Source organism: Phodopus roborovskii, unplaced genomic scaffold (assembly GCF_943737965.1).
Source record: "Phodopus roborovskii unplaced genomic scaffold, PHOROB, whole genome shotgun sequence".
NCBI classification, from domain to species: Eukaryota; Metazoa; Chordata; class Mammalia; order Rodentia; family Cricetidae; genus Phodopus; species Phodopus roborovskii.
The window spans coordinates 15,779,248-15,796,044 of NW_026126416.1; positions in this window are offsets into that span (position 1 = coordinate 15,779,248).

Consider the following 16,797-nt stretch of genomic DNA (forward strand, 5'->3'; position numbering starts at 1 on the left):
CACCTGACCTGCATCTATAAACTCTAAGCAGAACAATGTGCCCAGAACAGACTTGAAGAGTAATTCTGTAGTGGGAAGGGAGAGATCTGTGCTTTGGTTTCCTTTGTGTTTAGTGATAGTAAATACAAAGAGGAGCCCACGCAAGTACTATTGTTTGTATTTCATCAAACTTTTCTATGATGCTTTTCCTTAGAGTATGTGCACAATTTTCCTTAATTAAATGGCAACAATGCAATTGAAATTGAGACAGCTACACATTTTTCCCTCTGTCTTTTAATGAAATGCCTTAAAATAAACAAGATAACAAAAAAGAAATAGAAAAAACAATAACTGCTAATAATGCAGACACAAGTTCAGGGACTAGATATTAAATGGGAGAGGAATGTCAATGAATGACAATGGAAGGAAATGAAGTCAGGAACTGTACTTTGCACAGTATCTGCTCTGCACATAGACCAAGTTCAAAGCAGGCTCCAGGAAACTGAAAATATAATGACCCATGCTTTTCCTACATACTGAGAAAAGGACTTTTCAAAAACTCAGCATTCAACCTCTCTGCCATCACAAGGGTTCTCCCACATCCCGACCCTGATCTAGTCTCTTTGCTCCAATCTTAGGGGATTTCAGGTCAATGAACTTAGAGTACCTGAATAAGGAGAAGGAGTTTTAGACTCTGATTTCACCTGTCTGTTAATATTTGGTTAATTAAGGATAAGCTTTGTAATAAATAGTGGAATTAGAAAGAACATGGAAGAAGGGTCTTTAAAGTCAAGTTATATAAGGATGGAGGGAAGTCAGTGGGAGAAGTAGAAGAATGTTGATTTTACTTCACACTCAAATATATGAGAAGGGCAGGTAAGGCAATAATGATACCACATGCCAGGGAATTGACCTGAACACATCAATGTATCCTTTCATTTCTCTTTAATATATAAGCAAAAAAAAAAAAAAAAAGATTCCTTCAAAAATTTGGTCATTAACTAACTATATCCTACAATCTACAAGAAAATTTGTAGTAGTCATCATTTCTTTCTATACAATAAGGCAAATGTCAGTTCAGAGTAATTAGCAGAAACAGGTCCAATGCAAAAAAGTTACCAAAATAGATTCATGGAACCTGATGAAATAAAATGGAAAATGCAATTCACTCAAGTAAGATGCAGAAAAAAAAAAAAAAAAAAAAAAAGAACTTCACCTATCAAGTGTCATCCCTAAATTCCTGTCCAAGTAAAGTCATGGTAGAATTATAGGAAGTTTGAAAGAACCTCTGTAGAGTCCACACTGGGCCTTTACATTCTAGAACGGAGGGAGAAAAAGCTGGAGTATTCAAAGAGGGCACAGTCAATACAACTCTCAGGTTGATGTTGTAAAGTTCTACAGTATAGCAGGAATCATATAAATAAATTCTTACATGTTTAAAACTGCAAACTTTCCATTTTATACTGAGGAAATTTGTACTACTAAAGTATGAGATTATCTAGTAGACATTTTCAGCTATGCACACCTCAAAAAGTTTAACAAGCATGACCCATTTTCTAGAATATTACTAAAAGAGCACAAATTCATGAGAATGCCATCGTAGGATACAAAGTACAAAAATATAGAAACAACTCAGGTAAACTAATGAAATAACAGGTATGTAAAAATAGGTTCCAACTTGTACTGTTCCAGAAAAACAATTCCAAAAACTGAAAGTTTTAATGGTTAGAACAGTGATTAATTAGCAGTAATCTTGATTTTTAGCAAATGTGAGAGACTAATGAAATATGTGTCATGGTGCATTCTCCTTGAGGTGATGAAGGGAGTTGGAGTAGGGGAAGATGAAGGCTATTTCTCCTCTGAGAAGGTGGAACTTCAAATTTAAGGTTATCAAGAAGTCCAATAATAGATCCATTTCTAACACAACTACTGAGTAAGCATCAATAAAAGATAGCCCACAGAGAGAAAAGCACAACTAAAGAAATACATTGTAGTTGAACACAAATGTATTTTGAATTAATTATTAATTTTAATCAACCTTGTAAAGAGAATATTTTCAGTTTTTTCTCCTCTTTTCATTATCTTTAAATTTAAACATTGCAGTCTTGAATACTTATTGGACATGGTCAAATGTTTTCAATTACTCTAAAAATAAATAAATTTCCCTTTCAGTAAATACCCTATTTCTCTATGGAAAGGTAAGTAAGTTTCAAAAGATCCAATAGAGTAGAAAACAGTAGAAATCATATTCTCTTATTATTGTTCAATAAAATTAGAAATTAGTAAAGAGAGTAGCTAAATTAAATCTAATTATTTGGAAATTAATGGCACTGTGTGGTGCTAAGTAATTAGTTGGTCACAAAAGGGGACGATGCTTATAACAGAATAGGGGGATAACAATGACCAAGAGAGCATTCATATGTGATAGCGAGGTCCTGCAAGCTTCCCTCAGTTTCGTGTTCAAACAAGCCTCTGTTTACTGTTGCAAGAACAACTTTAAACAGATTAGATTTAGCAGTTTACTTACTTGCACAGAGAGGAGATTCGTGAATCGGGTGGCCAGCTCAACCAGGAAGTGACATACAAAAGAGTTGGATGAAGTAAAGCATTATTTGGACACGCTGAGCAGTTTGCGGGCTGTGATCAGCTGAGAGCCCAGCTGTTGGGTTTGCAAAGACTTGGCTACTTATGACAAGAATATAAGCAGTTCTGTAGCATCTCATTTGTACACTATATTAGGTTGCAGCTTGCTCATATGGAGGTGGCTTCGTGCCAAATTTAATTGAATGCTGGTTTTGATACTAAAAGTAAAAGAATGTTTTATGTGGAATATCTAAAATGGAAATGTGAAGACAACCAACATGAATTAAAAAAAAAAAAAAAAACTGAAAAGAGCAATTAGTGAATCTGAAGACAGAAATAGAAAACGAACACATTCTAGAGTCAGATAATTTATTTGTATATTAGATGCAGATACCTGAGATATACTAAGATTGGTAAGAGCAATAGCTGCTAAGGGAGTATCTCTCTATGTGGAATGGGCTCCCAAAGTCCATTCATATACCAGGGATAAATACTGATCCACTACCAGAGGCCCCATAGGCTGCCCAGTCTTCCCTACTAATACCACATTCAAGGAATCTTGGTCAGTTCCATGCTATTTTCACAGCTATCAGACTGGAGTCCATGAGCTCCCCCTTGTTCAGGTCAGCAGTTTCTGTGGGTTTCAACAGCCTGGTCTTGATCCCTTTGCTCATCACTCCTCCCTATCTGCAACTGGATTCCAGGAGTTCGACTCAATGTTTAGTTGTGGGTGTCTGCTTCTGCTTCCATCAGCTACTACATGAAGGCTCTAGGATGGCATATAAGGTCATCATCAATCTCATTATTGTGGAAGGGCATTTAGGGTAGCCTCTCCCTATTGCTTAGATTGTTAGTTGGGGTTATCTAGACATGTCCCTAGTGCTAGATTTCTCTCTCTCTCTTTTTCCCAAATGAACCAAAGACTTCCATATAAATCCAGCCACACTGAACCTCTTAGAAGAGAAAGTGGGAGGTTCCCTTGAACAAATTGGTACAGAAGACTATTTCCTGAACATAACACCAGTAGCACAGAAACTGAGATTATCAATTAATAAATGGCACCTCCTGAAATTGAAAAGCTTCTGGAAGGCGAAGGACACAATCAACAAGACAAAATGTCAGCCCACAGAATGGGAAAAGATATGCCCCAACCCCACATCTGTCAGAGGGCTGATTTCCAAACTATGCAAAGAACTTAAGAAGCTAGTTAGTGTAAGGTGTACGGGTTTTTCTGCCTGCCGCCGCCCGGTCTTGTCCTGCTGCTGCGACAGCCCCAAATAATACACAGAGACTCTGTATTAGATATAATTCTGTTGGCCCTGTTACTTGTTTCTTATCGGCTAGCTCTGCCTTAATTATTAACCCATTTCTGCTGATCTATGTATTTCTCTTACCGGGGAGCCGGCGGCATACTGCTTTCTCCAGACTCTCCATCTTGACTCCTCCCTCCTACTTCCTATTTCCTCCTTGTCTCCTAGTCCCTCCTATCTTCCTTTCCTATTGGCCAACAGTGCTTTATTATTAACCAGTATGAGAAACATTTATACATAATGGCATCTCCCATCATCTCCTCTTTTCTGTTTAAATAAAAAGGAGTGTTTTAACCTTAACATAGCAAAATATATAACACATCAGTTATCAAATAAGAATCACAGCTAACAATATTTAGTCCATTAACATTTAGCAAGACTAAAAGAAACTATTCTATCATCTATCCTATATTTGTGAATCTAAAGTCCTATATGTAACTTATCTTTAAACCTAACTAAGGAAAACTATAACCATAACTATCTGTCTTCAACTCCTTCAAAGACCACAGAAGGATAGTATATAAACTCTAGAAATGACAGAGACAACTCACTGCCTGGTCACCCGAAGTTCTTTTGTAATCTTCCATCTTCAGCCCATAGGCCATAGTGTGTCTAGCTGACTCTTCAGCAACGCAGGAAACTTTAAACTGTCTTTTTGTATTGGCAGTTTGACAGTCACTTTTCTCTGTGTCCTGCATACTGTCTCGCAGACTCTTCCATGAAGCAGGAACTCTGTAGCAATGTCCATCTTGAATCAGCAGTCACTTTTCTGTGAGTCCTGCATGTCCAGTTTATACAGCACAAAGTCAAACATTCCAGACAAGAGCAGTATCTTGTCCAAATGGCTAGTCTTGCCATATTGGAAGCAAACTCCAAAACGAGTTTCTTCAATGTCCATCTTCTTTTCTGGTGCAGGTGGTATTGCCAAGAGCAATTATGTCTCACTGTCACGAAAACCCTAATCCATTTTAAATGCCATATTCTGTAGGTCTTTGAAAGGTTTGAAGAATGCCTATCTATCTCAAATACATCTCTGTGTATCTTGAAAAACCTAACTAACTTAACTCTAAGCTTTGACTATCATAGGTAATTATCTATAATCTGTAGTACATTATACAATATGTTTCTGAATGAACTATATAAACACAATACCTAAACAAAAGGAGAATATACACATCACAAAATTGACCTTAAATTGTATCAACAAATGAAAATCCATTCCAATACAAAGTATCCATATCTATACCATAATTCCCTTTTTACCTTTAAAAAGAATATTGGTTGTGATCATTACCCATTTATAACCAAGTCCATTTAAATGAAACCAAACATTTATAAACAATATTTGGGAATTTGGGCGTCGTTCTTTCCAAACTACTTCCTGCTGACAGGGGGCGCTGTCATGGGGGATCATGAGAAGACACAGAAATCTTGGCTGTAGTCTGCAAGGCTGCTTTGTTCAGCTATTTTGAATGTAGGATCACCTGGACCTCTGTTTCAGGGGGTCTGGCTTGATCAAACCACACAAGTCTGGAAGGAATCCACAGCTTTTTATTTTCTGTGGAAACAAAAATAGAAATCCTTTTCCCCAGTAACTTGTCCTTAAACTTAAATGTTGGAGTCAAAGCATTTTTAAAATATATAAATTTAATTAATCCAGCAGCATTTCCTTTATCAGTTGTTATTTTCTCAGCAGTCAAACAATGTAGAGACAACACAATAGCATACAGTAACCAGATTCTCTCTGAGCTTTTCATCTTTACATGCCTTTATTACTCTGTTTATTTTACTTTTATTTTTTTTTTATTTTTTGACATAGGGTTTCACTGTGTAACTCTTATCTGTCCTGGAATTTACTCTGCATACCAGGTTTACTTTGCAAATCACAGAGATCTGCTTGCCTCTGTCTCCTGAGTGCTGGGATTAAAGGCGTGTGCTACAACACCCAGTTCCTCTTTGTCTATTTAAAACCATTTTATTTTTGTCTCCCAAGCCTATGTATTTTTTTAAAACACACTGTAAACTTTTAGCACCTTTTCTTAATGTGAATCTGTCTCTACTGTAAATCTTTATCTTTTTATGGCCATGAGTCTTTATCTGTTAAACAACAACATTGTTAAAATGAAAGTCTTTGTTTCTGCCGTGGTTTACCAAAGATGGTGGCAGGTACTTTTACCGCCAGCACTGAGAGCTGTGCTCACCACCTTGGTCTGCGCTGCCACCCAGAAAGCATGCTGCCGGCTTGGAGATGTGGTCACTGCCATTGCCATCTCTCATACACACCAATAAATTGTTAGCAGAGTTTCTTGAAAGCCTTGCGGTTTTTTGCCGCATATGCTGAGTCAGGAATCTTCCCTTAAGGAGCCAAGCGAATATCTGCTTGTCTCTAGCAAAGCAGAGTTCAACTGAGAAAAATGCTGTTACCAAGAAACCTTGCTTGTCTCTGTTCTTTTGTTTGTAAAACCATTTCTTAAGCTTTTGTTGAATTTTAAGTGTAAGTTCTTATTAGCCACGTGGGCGCCATTTGTAAGGAGTATGGTTTTTTCTGCCTGCCGCTGCCCGGTCTTGTCCTGCTGCTGCGACAGCCCCAAATAATACACAGAGACTCTGTATTAGATATAATTCTGTTGGCCCTGTTACTTGTTTCTTATCGGCTAGCTCTGCCTTAATTATTAACCCATTTCTGCTGATCTATGTATTTCTCTTACCGGGGAGCCGGCGGCATACTGCTTTCTCCAGACTCTCCATTTTGACTCCTCCCTCCCACTTCCTATTTCCTCCTTGTCTCCTAGTCCCTCCTATTTTCCTTTCCTATTGGCCAACAGTGCTTTATTATTAACCAGTATGAGAAACATATATACCTAATGTCATCTCCCATCAAGTTAGCAAAACACCACATAATCCAATTAAAAAGTAGGGTACAGAACTAAATAGAGATTCTCAATAGAGGAATCTAAAATGGCTGGAAGACACTTAAGAAAGTGCTCAATATCCTTAGCCATCATGGAAATGCAAATCAAATCAACTCTGAGATACCATCTTACTCCTGGCAGAATGGCTAAAATCAAAAACACCAAAGACAGTTTATGCTGAACAGGATGTGGAGAAAGGGGAACACTCCTCCACTGCTGGTGGCAGTGCAAATTCGTACAGCCACTTTGGAAATAAGTATGTCAGTCCCTCAGGAAAACGGGAATCAGTTTATCTCAAAATCCAGTAATTCCATTCTTAGGTATATACCCAAAAGATGCACATTCATACAACAAGGGCATCAGTTCAACTATGTTCATAATAGCATTATTTGTAATAGCCAAAAACTGGATGCAGCCTAAATGCCCCCCAACTGAATAATGGTTGGCGAAAATGTAGTACATTTACACAATGGAGTACTACTCAGCAGAAAAACACAATGAAATCTTGAAATTTGATGGCAAATGAAACTAGAAGAAACCATCCTGATGAGGTAACCCAGTCACAAAACGACAAACATGGTATTGGTATGTACTCACTCATATATGGCTTTTAGATATAGAGCAAAGGATTACCATCCTACAATCCACACCCCCAGGAAAGTGAGAAAACAAGGAGGACTCTCAGAGAGACATACATGGTCCCCTGGAGAAGGAGAAAGGATCAAGATCTCCCAAGCAAATTGGGAGCATGATGGGGGAGAGGGAGTTAGGGAGAAGAGGAGGGCAAAAATGGGCATGAGGGAGCAGGAAGGTTGAGTCAGGGAAAAAATAGAGGAAAGCAAGAAAAAAGAGACCATAATAGAGGGAGCCATTATAGGTTTAAAGAGAAATCTGGCACTAGCAAAATGTCCAGAAATCAACAAGGATGAACCCAACTAACAATCTAAGCAATAATAGAGAGGCTACCTTAAATGACATTCCCCGATAATGATGAGATTGATGACTACCTTATTTACCATTCTAGAACCTTCATTTAGTAGTTGATGGAAGCAGACATACACACAGAACATTATTTTCTAATAACACTGGGACTCACACATTAGAAAAATGCTAAGCAGAACTCCTGCCTACAAAATCATTCAGTTCAAATATTTAATTACTCTTTATACTCACGTGATTATAGAAATATGGTTTTCATAAAATTCTATCTTACTATTTGTTGCTCTATTACACCAATTCAGGAAATACTCTTATTAACTAATTTCTATTATGAATAGTCAAGAAAAAAATAGGCCTGGGCCTGGTCTTTAGCTCTGTAAAGCAAAACACTCACCGTTTTCAATTTATAAAACCTATTATAGATTTTCCATCTTTTCCCATTCTAGACAAGTCTATATCCCGCAAAATATTTAAATCAAAAATCTAGAAGCCTACCAGGATAATCATCAGTAATTCAGAATCTTCAAATACCAACCACATTGACAGTAAATACAGCCTGGCTCCAGGCCATTTTGACATTAAATAAAAGCATCTTGGGAGATTGTAGAGTACGTGGATCCATATGAGTCAGAAGCTCATTCTCTTATCAAGCTTTTGTTAATGAGCTGTAACTGCCCATAGTATATGAGATGCTGTGAATTAGAACAGGTTTAAGCCTGCTGATCTCATGGTTTAGAGCTGCCGAAGTCAGGTCTAAGAAAGCACTGGGCTTCCTCTGTTTCAGTCACTGAGAGACATTAATAAAATGGATTTCTGAAGATTCAGCAGCCTGACTTAGAGCATCAAGGGGAACGAGTTTAGGAAAATGACTAGTTGTTTCAAAGGCACCATGTTACAAGAGATCAGGTTTAGAATTTTCCACTTACAGCATCACATTATTGCCCCAAATATACAGAATTTGGATCATATTCAATTTCAGACTTTCAGATGAATGATAATTAATTCATAGTTTTAAGACTTATTTACTTTTATTTTATGTGTATGAGTATTTTGCCTGCAAGTATGTATGTAACAGTGTCACATACTGGAACTGGAGTGTCAGGTGATTGCAGGCCACCAAGTGGATCCTGGAAACTGAACCTAGATCCTCTGTGAGACTAACAAAGTGCTCTTAATTGCTGACCATGTATGAGTTAGGGTTTCTATTGCTGTGAAGAGATCACATGACCATGGAAGTTTGTACAACAGAAAACATTTGATTGGGTGGCTTATAATTTCAGAGGTTTAGTGCATTATCATCATGGAAGGACATGGTAACATGAAGGCAGACATAGTGCTGCAGACGGAGCTGAAAGTAGATAAGAAGCTACATCTTGATCCACAGGTGACAGGAAGTGAACTGAACCCTAAGCATGGCTTCAGCATATATGAGACCTTAAACCCACCTCTACAGTGACACATTTCCTCCAACAAGGTTGTACCTATTCCAACAATTCCACACCTCCTAATAGTGCCACTCCCTATGAACTTATAGGAGCCAATTACATCCACAGACCTCAAGTAACTCACCTTATGAAGGATGCCATAGGAGGAAGTAGATGGGGATACAGAAAGAGGTGTCCTGATGAAATACATACTCAGAGGAATCAGAAAGGGGAACATAGAGGTCCCATACCTGATCCTGGTGCTTGGTTCTAGTCAATACTATCTGTTCTACAACAGATGTTCTCAATGGTTAGCACACATTAACAATAGTGTGGAGTATTTACTAAAACACAGATGGATGGCCCCAGTCCTTGAGATTCTGATTTAGATCAAGGCTAGGGCTGAGAGTATGGATTTTTGTGAACTCTAGTGATACAGATTGTGATCTTCCATGGACTGTATGTTGCGTTTCTCCATACCCCTCATATTCCACCTTTTACAACCTCTGTAACTTAGCCTACCCTGATTGCTCTATCTAAAAGTCTATTTCTAGGATAAGAAATAGCCCATAACTTTTTTCCATGTATTATTTGCTAAATGCTCACTTTTATACAGCTCCTCAAGTGGATTTATGTCCTACATCAACAGGACCATAGTCTCCTGTATTTAATAGCTACTGTCCTCTAGACAGCTTTCATTATGGCATGTGTCTACTTCTCAATGCTTCTAATATACTCCATGTCCATTGAGAGTATAGATTATGGTACCTTCCTTAAGTCTTACACAAATGATATTTAGAATGAAGGTATCAGTCACCTCTTTGAGGCCCTCTTAGCATTCTCAACTCAGCTATAAGAAGGAACATGTGGTGTCTGCCACAGCATCCTTATACCAAGCTGAAAATTTGTTTCTAGGGCAAAGACTCAATAGCTCCTGATATACAAACTTTATTTCTCCGGGGCTTGTTTTTCACTCCTCTAAACTGCTGATATTGAACTTCCCTGACAAGTTTTGCTAGAATATGAGGTGGATATAACCAGAGAGAGAACACATTTGAACTCAGGGTTTAATTCAATTCCAAACTGGAGCTTTGCTGTATGCATTATTTATCAATAGCATTTAAGTGTCCATGGTGAGTCAGGTCTGCTTTAGCTTTATAAAACACACTGTGCCATGCTTGCTTCCTGCCCTCCCATATTCTAACCAAAGCAAAGGGAGAGCATGTACACAGCATCCATCAAAATTATAGCAAGTGATGCTTAGCTCATTGTTTAAAAGCCTTTAAACCATGAGAAAGGTGCCTGGAGTGTAGACTCCAAGCTCTTCTTGCATTCATTCTTTTCTCTATTATCTTAAGCTCTTTCCTTTTAACTGTGAAAATTATATTTCTAGGTTCTGCTTCAAATCTTCTGCTGAAAAGGGATGATCTCAAGTAAAGAACTCTGTGTTCTGTGTATTTAGTTTTGTTGGCGAGAGAACATGGAGAAAGATTATTAGTCTTTGCAATTACCCATAATCTGTATAATTTTAGCTATAACTGTTGAGAAAGAAGGAAACAATGCAGTGAGATTTTGTGCTGGAGAAAAGATGCAACAGTAGAGTACTGTGGTGCATGCTCACATTCCAAGCTTCCAAGCACTTTGGAGGGTGAGGAAGGAGGATGGAAGAACAACACAAGCCTCGGCTACTATTTCTTTTCTTTTTTCTTTCTTTCTTTCTTTCTTTCTTTCTTTTTTTTTTTTTTTTTTTTTTTTTTTTTTTTTGAGGAGAAATGAGCAAACATCTCTTTGCTACAGATAGAGTACTGATGAAAGAAAAACAAATGACTTCATCGAAGTCCATCTTGGTGAAATAATGTTCTTATGGAGCTTACAGGAGATAGTTGTCACCCAAACAGCTGTATTACAAAGCCTGAGAGTTTGAAGCGTGAATAAAGGCCATAATAAAAGACCTGGGACTCTGGAATTACCAGAGGGAAACATATAAAGTTATAAACATGAGCATGGGTGTTTTAGAAGGTCTCTAATAACTCAGGAAAGAATATCCAGAAAACAAACAAACAAAAACAATAATCAGTGAAGATGCAACTACAGACTGGAAAGAAAGATTTGCCAGCTAAACATCTGACAGGCTATCAGTTCCTAGAACATATGAAGAAGCTAAAAGTTTACACACACACACACACACACACACACACACACACACACACACACACAACCCATACACCCATACAGGCATATACATCCCCACAATACCTATACAAACAAATACCCCCACACATATACACCGTCACAATACATACACACACAAATATACACACATACACATACAAACACACATCCCACAACACATACAAAAATACTCACATACATACACACACATACACACACACACACATCCTATCTATAAACTAACAAATGAAACAAATCTCTCTCAAATATCAAAATACAGATGGCCAATAGATTAATGAAAACATATTTAACATTCTCATCTATCAAAGAAATGCCAATCAAAACTTCATTGAGATTCCATCTCACTCCCACCAGAAAGACTATCATTTAAAAAACAAAATGCTGACAAGGATGTAGGGGAGAAGAAATCTTTATGTATTGTTTTTGATGATGTAAATTGGTATGGCCACTATGTACAGAAGAATGGAATTTCCTCAGAACACTAAAAATAGAACCACAGAATCAAAACCAGCACACTACAGACACATCTGCTCACCCACAGTGCAGCAGCATTTTACAATAGCTAATTACAAAACCTACCCAAGTGTCAAGCAACAGATGCACGGACCAAGAAAAGGTGCCATATATACATGATGATGTCTGATTCTGATGTAAAAAGCATGAAATTCTGTCACTGGCAGAGGGGACTGATGAAAGTAAGATATCACGGTAAGCAAAACAAGCCAGAATTAGAGAGACAAGGTTGTGCCTATGTATATTTCCATTTAAACAATGGAGTAATCAGTCAGGAAATATAGACACTACCTCTGTACACGGCCAAAGAATAAAGAGATTTGAGGTCAATGACAGTGTAAAAAGAAGAAGGCCCAAAAGAACACAGAGGACTTCTATCAGAGAACAACAGAAGGCGTGGGAATGGGTAGAAAATGAAAACTAGAAGAAAAACCAAAGTAGGGAAAGACCCTCCAGAGTCACAGAGAAACTGAATTTATAGGCCTGGCTGACAAAACCACACAAAAGAATAGAATGCTGATATAGACTTCGTTCATTTTCATTTAAGAAAGTTTTATTCCATGTTTCTATACAATCAACACTCTTCTCGGTGGCAAAAAGCATGGGAAAGAAGGTAGAAAATGTTCTCCAGCTTTGTAAGTCTAATATTCTATCAGGACAGTCAAGCAGTATAAGGATAAATGAGGAAGGAAGTGATTTTGTGGAAGAGATCTGGAGAGCTGGGTACAGAGGTCCAGGCTGGAGATACTTTGATGTAAACAGATAGTATGTGAGGGGTTTGGGCAGGGACACTTCAGACCTGAAGCCAAGCACATATGTGAAATCAGAGCATGTGAGATGTTCTTTCCAGTCAATTATCACTATTGAGTCAGAGCAGTTCATCCTAAAGACCTCAAGTGTTTATAGCCATCACCGACACGCTGCTGGGATAATAGTGCTTCACTGTAATTAAGTACCTCTGCTCTTCCATCATGAGATGCAACAAGCACTCAGCTCTTTTCTGAGAGATCCCACACACAGATGATAATGGACAGTCCATCAATATCCTCCTCTCACCACCCTAGCACTGTTTTATGGCGATGCTGAAAGCTTTAATATACCCTCTTAGATAATTTCTCTGTGAGGAAGAGAGTAAGATGAGCTAAGCATGAAATAGGTTAGGATCTGTCAACAAATGGGCCACCATTGTTTTTATGACTTTCTACCAGTAGTCCCCAGGTGGGAGGTTCTAATTAGGTGGAATATTGATATGGTGTGTGGTGGCATTGATCCACTCTCTACACAGCAGTGATCCCTTTGCTCAGATGGAGACTGCTCAGACTGGTAAATCAAAAATGTCATTGTAGTTAATAAGCCTAACACTGCCATCATAGACACTGTTCCATCACCTGATGCAGACTGTTCGAAACCCATGTGCACTCATGTCTCTGGTCATGAAAGGGACTGGCTCTCAAGTTTGCAGAGAGAAAGCAAGTATCCTAAGGGACAGTATTTGCAGCTTTGTGTTGTCCTTGTTGTTGTGATTTATAATTATGGAGGATTCACCTACCAGTGTGATCTTTCCGTGAGCACGGCTATCTAGACAGGTTTTGGCTCTACACATGAACACTAAGAAGCACTTTGTGGTCAGAGCCATTCTGCTCAAGGCCAGTGGAGCCCATGGAATCCCTCTTTGGAATAAGTCAGTTGTTAGAGAACCATCCTCCTATGACTCAGGCATGACTATGTCAGTTTCAAACCTGAAATAAGCAGAGAAAAGAAGATGAAAGTAGAAATTAAGCTGATTTTCTAGTTAGCACTTCATCGGATCTGTCTTCCTCACTCCAGGGGTGCCAGGAGCCTGAGCTCCCAGATTTCAGTGTGATAGACTCTTAGCTATAAATGATAGAATCAGGTGTATTGCCAATAGGGCTGACCTTAACACACTCCTTAATGCATAAGTGGTTCTCACTTGCTTCTCTGATCTTTCCTTGGATTAAAGACTATGAACAGTTATCACTTTAGAAGCTACATCAGAATAGGAGAGGCACAGACAGCTGGGGCCTGGCTCTCTGCACAGAGTTTGAAGGAAGTCTGCCTGTCAACACAAGAGGCAACAAGAGCTAACACCAACAAGAAATATTTTGTATGACTTTTAACCATTCCATCACCTTTATTTGTATCTGTCTCAGGTGCCAACAGCAACCTATGGAGTCAGTCTGTGAAAACTATAACCCTCAAAGTGTTGTTCTTATATGCAGACAACCTCTGGCTTGACCTCACCTTAAGCCAGTAAATTCTTCTTATAGTATTTCTGGCATTTATTATTTACTTGTCATTTTAAAGTTAACCTATCTTACTATACTCCATATATATATATATATATATATATATATATATATATATATATGGAGTATGTTTTTTTATTTTGCATACTACATATTTTTATAAATAAACTAAACAAATTGTTCATTTGACAGTTTGTGAACATCTAGACAGCTTCCAGTCTGTGACTATTACTTATAATGCTGTTCTACATGTCTTTACATGCACATGCTCCATTTCTTTTGGTAGCTGTCTAGTGACTGAGCCACTACAATTTTCTAGCCAAAGACAGCCTTCACTGGTTCCCTTAGAGAGCACCTTCTTCACTATGCACATATCTCAAATACTGCATTTGTCATCTTGAATTCATTGTTTTTTTTTTTTCTTCACTTTTATCCACAAATCTATCTCTGTGAACCAGACTGAGGTTATTTTCCCCACAAAGGTCTAAAAGATATCATTTATGATATGCTAATATTTGAATAGTGTTTGGATAGTTTAGTGCGTGTTTTTTGAATGAATAAATCCCAGAACCCTTGAGGTGAAAAGATTAAAGAGTCGGTGTGCTAGCTTACATTATGTCAGGGTGGCTTACTCTACAAACAGTGTTTCTTGGTATCCTTTCTCTGACCCATTTGGCCAGTGGAAAAGCAAAGAAGTGAACTGTTCTTGCCATTACCCCATCACAGTTATAATGCTGATCTGCTAAGGTGGACAGAGTAGAAAAGGCAAATCATCCATTTTCTACTCCCATCCCTGCTTCTCTTTATCATTATAGATCATTCTGTCCATCAGCAGTCTCAGACCCACCAAAGGCTTGGCCTTGATCCTGCAGAGGTGAGGCCTCTCTCCTACCCTCTCACCTAAGGGTTCCCACTCTGATGGCCTTAAGTACACAATGTGAGGTCACCATGGCAGCATTGTGCAGAGACCAGCTAACAGCTGGTTCTCTGATTCACCAGTCCTTGATCTGCATTGGGAAGGTTCTAAGCCCATTTGATAAGTTCCAAAGCCCATTTATGACCTCATTCAGTGTTTCCTGTAGCAGCCCTGTATTGCCCAGAGAAAACTGCATTCTAGGCTGAACTCTGACAGATGTAACACTCCTAGGCAGGGTCATAAGTAAACCTCTTTCTCAGAACTACAGCCTGCCTTCAGCAAAGTGACTGGGCTCGCTAAACAGGTGGGGGCCCTGTCTATTCAACATGACATTTATTTTGAAAGGTCTCTAAATGTGCCAGGCATTACCCATGGGATCTAGGATGAGTTTTTGTTTGCAAAACTAAAATGTCATCACAAGCTTTAAAATTTTTGTTTTGTTTTGTTTTCCTTCAGGTGGAATTTAAACCTTTCCTGATGACATCATAATCACTATCAGAATTCCTGTGTAAGTGGTATCACTTAAGTCCTTCCATGTTGTGGTTAATTGTAGTCCAGGATCCCTGGAAAAGAAGACAATTTAACACAAACATTTTTATTTTCTTCTTACTTCCTACTTGCCTTCAATTGTTTACCTTAAAGGTGTTTTATCAGTCAAATAAAGTTAGCATTTCCCATCTTCTACCCTTTGAAATAGCCCCCTGCAATATTCCTTCTAGGCCATAGATTGTCTCCTGACAGTTTGTCAATTGTAATTGGAGCCCTACTGCAAACCAGGGATGGAATGAGTGTTGCTATAAATGGCCTGTACAAGTTGTTACAAAGACATGACATTGCCTGGTCATGCCCTCTTGGGATGAATGCATCATTTGGAATCTTGAGATAATTGGTGACCATGCTAGTACTCAGGGGCTGTAAGAAATCCAGTTTCTGAGAGTGTGCCAATGAGTGGGTACAGTGTTTTGTTGAATCTTGTTTTAACTAAGAAAGCCAAATTTCCTTTGCCCTCCAGGATCATTTGAGCAGTTCCTTGTACTTGATATTTTAAGGGATCATGATGGGCCCAGGTTCCTGAGAAATGGATGAAACTGAACTAATCTTTTTGGAATATTGAAAAAAATGTACCATACCACACCCATCAAAAAGTTGTTCAATGTGGAAGAAATGACCAATGCATAATAAAGGCCAAGAGACAGTCTGGGTTGGCCAGCTGGGTGAACACATGGTGGACTGTGGGCTGCTCAAGCCAGGATGCAGAATGGTGAAGGAAATCTACCTCTAGAAAAAAGTCTGCTTTTCAGGAAAGAAGATTCATTTGTATTTGAGATTCAAACTTGGAAATGGGTCTAGGTATTAAATGATAGAGATCTGATAGAGAAATGATAGAGTCCCTGGTTGCTGCAGGGAGATCTTTTGTCCTTTCCAATCCTGATTTATCATAATACCTTGCATAGTGTGCCATGACTGTGCTAGCCAGGCTTTGGAATGACATAGCTGGTATATGCTGTGTCAGTCTGATTTGCTCTGAATTCCAGCCATCAGACTTGGAGTTGATTGTAGGAAAGCCATTCATGTATGTTATGTCTCAGTTTCTTCTCTATCTACTAAATATAGATCATAGTAATAGTAATGATATCATGAAGCTTAAAGAGTAACTTAACTCATTAAAACTCAAAAGAATTTTCACTGAGAGATGCTATGTCATATCTTGAATCCTTAACATAAAGGATACTGTCATGAGATTGTAACAACCCCATGTGC